This window comes from Vitis vinifera, chromosome 1 (assembly GCF_030704535.1).
Source record: "Vitis vinifera cultivar Pinot Noir 40024 chromosome 1, ASM3070453v1".
In the NCBI taxonomy this organism is placed as follows: Eukaryota; Viridiplantae; Streptophyta; class Magnoliopsida; order Vitales; family Vitaceae; genus Vitis; species Vitis vinifera.
Genome location: NC_081805.1, coordinates 24,832,672 through 24,837,954, shown reverse-complemented (window position 1 = coordinate 24,837,954; position 5,283 = coordinate 24,832,672). Strand labels below are relative to the sequence as shown.

Sequence of the window (5,283 nt, the reverse complement as noted above, 5' to 3'; positions counted from 1 at the left end):
CTATATACTTTTTGTTTCTATTAATTCAACCCTAGGGTTATTTTAATATTTAATTTTCAGTTTTATAAAATACCATATCATTGTTTTTTCTTTTCCACGATCACTTTAAAGAACTAGAGGCATCTCTTAACCCAATTAGGTCTCTAATCTTCCCCTTACCTGGGCTAAAAACTAAAATTCTTTTTAGTTTGTTATTCTAAAAGATAAAGCTGCTTTTATTTTATTTTATTTTTAACATATTTTTTTTTAAATCTCTTCGTCATTTTTTTTTCCTTAGATAACGAATGTCTTTGGCATACCATATAAGTGGGGCAAAAGATAAACTTTCTTTTTGGCATCTTTGACCCTTCTGCTCGACCAAATCTCTCGTCTCCACAATGTTAGGTGGGTTAACTCCTTTTGTTTTTTTAATTATTGTTTATGAATAATGAATGTCTTTAAAGACTGGCAGCATCTTGGCTTTAATTTGACTTAACCATGTCTCTAGTCTACCAAATGTAAATGGAGCAAAAGATGAACCTTTTTTTTTTTTTTAATATGGCATCTTGACCCTCTTTTATTTTCCTAGTTAATAAATGACCTGCGACAGCATCTTAATTTATTTGCATGAGGTGTCTCTCATGTAGAAGAGCAATTCATATTTGGTCGCATTACCATTACCTTTGAAAAGTAAGAAGCTACTGGCCTTGAGAAGGATTTGAATTCAACCCAATGACAAGAAATGTGCCAAATGACTCCAGCATCTCACACAGACGTGTCAATGGGCCGAACCTGCCAATTAATTTTTTATTTTTTATTTTTTGAATGTAGGTTTAAAAGGGTGTTACTTTTTTTAAAACATGACAAGTTATTAATTATTGACTTAATGTTTTTGGAGCTTGTCTCAAAATAATTAAATAAATTGACTCCAATAAGGCCCATTGGTATATACGGCATCAATCAATAACTTGGCAGTGTACAGCTTTCTAGTTTTCACTGCAAACATGGCCAGCAGAAAAACTCTTCTTTTTTTGCTTGCTGTATTTTCAGAATTTCTCTTGCTCGAAGCCGTTATTATCAATTCCAGTCGTGGTGAAACGAATGTGGTTTGCATTGAGGCTGCGCGGAATGCACTTCTTAAATTCAGAGATGGTCTGAAGGATCCTTCGGGTCGGCTTTCTTCTTGGGTTGGCACGGATTGTTGCACATGGCAAGGTGTGGGTTGCAACAATCAGACAGGAAATGTCATGAACTTAGACCTTAGAAACATTAATGTCGATTCAACAGGGGACTATGAAGCAGACGTAGTGGCTCTAAGCTCGACATACTTGGGTGGTCAGATAAGTGATTCCTTAGTTGACTTGAAATATTTGAATTACTTGGACTTGAGTATGAACAATTTCCAAAATATTTCAATCCCAAGTTTCATAGGCTCGCTTGAAAAATTGACATACCTCAATCCCCGTGGAGCAGCATTCAGTGGAATGGTTCCTCCTCATCTTGGAAATTTGTCCAACTTGAGACATCTTGATCTCTTTGCATGGTCATATGCCAGACAAAGTTGTCAAGACAGTTGGGTTTCTAATATAAATTGGCTTTCTGGCCTCTCTTCCTTGGAATACCTTAATTTGAGATGTGTAACCTTGGAAAGGCAACTACTGATTGGATGCAAGCTGTGAACACGATTCCTTCTCTGGTTGAATTGTCTTTGCTTGGATGTCAACTTAGTACATTTCCTCAGTCTCTCCCATTTGTTAATCTGACTTCTCTGTCGGTCCTTGACCTTAGTCACAACCATTTCAGACTTTCAGTACTATCATACCTAGCTGGTTGTTTAATCTCAGTAACCTCGCTATCCTTCAGCTTAGTCATGCTGGAATTAAAGGCCCTATTCCTCATGATGCCTGGAGAAATCTTTGCAACTTTGAGATCTTGGATCTTTCAGAAAATGGTATTAGTTCTGATGAGGGAATTGAATTCGTACACGGTTTGTCTACATGCAGCAACAGTACCCTGAAGGAATTACTTTTGAGGCTAAATCGCTTTCGTGGCAAGTTTCCCGAATCATTAGGCCATTTTAAGAATTTAATATCGATAGATTTGTCTGATAATGAATTGAGTGGCCAGTTACCTGATTCTTTAGGAAACCTTGAGAGGTTAAGATCTCTTGATCTTAGTAGCAACTTAATCTCGGGTTCACTTCCACCACCTATTGGACGGTTGTCTTTGTTGGAGAAATTGATTCTCTTTAACAATACAATGAATGGGACCATCCCAGAAAGTATAGGCCAACTTGAAGGGTTGTCCTACTTGAATCTTAATTTGAATTCATGGGGAAGAACCATATCTGAAAATCATTTCATGAATCTCATGAGGCTGCGACAATTCCAATTGTTCTTATCACCAACAAAAACAAAGCAGCCTCTGACTTTCCATGTGAGGCCTGACTGGAATCCTCCCTTCGGTCTCAAGTCCGTTGTCATCGGAAACTGCAACCTATCCACTGCATTCCCTGCTTGGCTCAGAACTCAGAAGGAACTAACCCATATAACCCTAAAAAATGTTGGTATATCAGGCATAGTACCGGAATGGCTTTGGAAAATATCTCCACAGATTGAGCATTTTGATCTTTCTAGGAACCAGTTGAGCGGGAAGCTTCCCAACTCACTATCCTTTAGCAGCTCATCAGTATGCAGTATGGTGGATTTAAGTTCCAACCGCTTCGATTGTGGAATCCCACTTTGGTATAATCTGGCATATCTCTTTTTGAGAAACTACTTATTATCAGGTCCAATTCCCTTGAATATTGGGGAATTATCAAGCTTGAAAGTGCTAGCTGTTTCTGGTAACTTGTTAAATGGAAGCATCCCATCATCAATAAGTAAACTAAAGAATTTGGAGATTGTTGATCTCTCGGACAATCATTTATCTGGAAAAATTCCAATGCACTGGAATGATTTGCAACTACTAGAGGTCATAGATCTATCCATGAACAAATTGTCTGGCGGGATTCCGAGTTTGATATGTTCAATGCCTTCACTTTTCAGGTTGGTACTGGGCGACAACAATCTTTCTGGGCAACTCTCTGCAAGCTTACAGAAGCGCACAGGGCTCTTATATCTTGATCTTGGAAACAACAGATTTTCGGGCGAGATACCCTACTGGATCGGAGAAAACATGTTATTTTGGCGGCGGCTACGCCTACGAGGCAACATGCTGACTGGAAATATTCCTGAGCAACTATGTGGGCTTTCTCATCTCCACATAATGGATCTCGCACGAAATAATTTGTCAGGATCCATCCCACAGTGCTTGGGTGATTTGATTGCTTTAAATTCTGTGACCTGATTAGATACTAATTCAAATAACCACATGTTAGTTCTCGATGGGGATCACATGGAGCTCATTGTGAAGGGACAAATGAGGGAATTTGCGAAGATACTCCCAATTGTGAAATTGATAGACCTTTCTAGCAATAAGTTTCAGGGAGAGATCCCACCACAAATGGCAAATCTGTCAACCCTGGGTACCTTGAATTTGTCCCGGAACCAATTGACTGGAAAGATTCCTGAGAAGATTGGAGCCATGCAAGCGTTAGAAACTCTCGACCTCTCCTGCAACCACCTTTCAGGCCCAATTCCTCCAAGCATGTCTTCTATAACCTTATTGCATTATTTGAACCTGTCTCATAACCTCTTGTCGGGACCAATTCCCACAACCAACCAGTTCCAGACATTCAATGATCCATCCATTTATGAGGGTAACCCTGGACTTTGCGGTCTTCCATTGTCAACCGAGTGCTCCACTCCAGATGATGATTTCAAAGATGAGGAAGATAGAAGGAAAGGAGAAGGGAAAGAGGAAGGGCAAGATGAAGATGGGTTGGAAAAGTTATGGTTCTTAATGAGCATGGGATTGGGCTTCCCAGTGGGATTTTGGGCTATCTGTGGCAGTTTGGCTTTAAAGAAGTCTTGGAGGCATGCTTATTTTCGGTTCGTTGAAGAGACCAACGATAAGCTATATGTGTTCATTGCGGTGAATGTGACTCGTTTGCAAAGGAGGATGGAAAGAAATAGACATCATGCTTAAAGAGGTGGCGTATCTTCCTTCTGGCTTCTTTGTATGATTATGCTATATCTTTAGTTCCTTTTTTTTTTATTTCTTGTTTCTTATGTAGAACTTTTGCTCTGTGGTCATTGCAGTGAATCTAGCTAATTTTCAAATTGTGATGAGGTTGAGAGTGACAGATCATGGGAAGAGAAGGGAACATGGATTCAAATAAATGAAGTAATGTAACCTCTCTACATTTCATATTTATGTTCGCGTTTTACTGTATTACTTATTAAGCTCAAGTTCTAGTCGAATACTTAAGAATTATGATAGGACTCCGTTATGTGGTCTGCCCAAATTGGCATAAATTACGCTTTTCTTACCATATAGATTCATTTATTCCTATGGCGATCGTATGCTATGAAAAAAGAAAAGGATAAAATTAATTATGGGCAGAAATGACAAGAAAAACAGACTGGTGTCTTGTCCCTCAAATGTAACACACAAGGCATGCAATCAATCTATGAATTTAAGTCCTTAAACAGAGTGTTGGAGTCATCCATCTGTTGGTTCAAGTTTTCAAAGAAGTGGCAGGTGATTTTCTTGAGGGAGTCATCCATCAGTTGGTTGAAGTCCACACAGATATTCAGGGTGACATTCTATATCCAGTAAAGCAAATGGTTTATTGATTTTGAACTGATATTACTTATTTCCATATTTGATTGCATTTATGGAAAACTAAGATGGAAGGGAAGTAATTCAATATGGTTTGAACTCGAGTTGAGCCAATCATTACCAATTAATAGTTACTAATTAACCCGAGGCTTGATTTCATGATCTGCTTCCAAATAATGTGTGCTCCCTTCATTTCTATAAACAAAATACAGCATTTTTATTTGAAACGTGGGTTATACATTGGCATTCACTATTTCAATCTCTCAAGTAGATCATCTCATACCTAAGCATGGTCATATGTTTTACGGTATGTATGAATGTATGTATATATACATCATTTTACAATATGACATTATTTTTTGGGTTAGAAAAGGAAAAAAGAGTTTTTTTATTTAGTTATTTATTTTTTAATTTTTTGATAGATTTAGAAGGTGTTTTATAAATCAATTTAATAACTTAATACAACTTAATGATTTTAAGTCATCATACAAATATTTGGTAAAATAACTTAATATCATAACTTAAAGTCAAAAATAATTTTAAGTACTAAATCAAAATAGTTAACTTATTTTTTATTTC

General features: G+C 37.4%; 1 pseudogene; it reads left to right on the top strand.

Annotated features, from left to right (window-relative positions):
* The first annotated feature begins 983 nt into the window (after window positions 1-983).
* Window positions 984-3,928, top strand: LOC100264782 (receptor like protein 21-like; annotated as a pseudogene).
* Window positions 3,929-5,283: the final 1,355 nt, after the last annotated feature.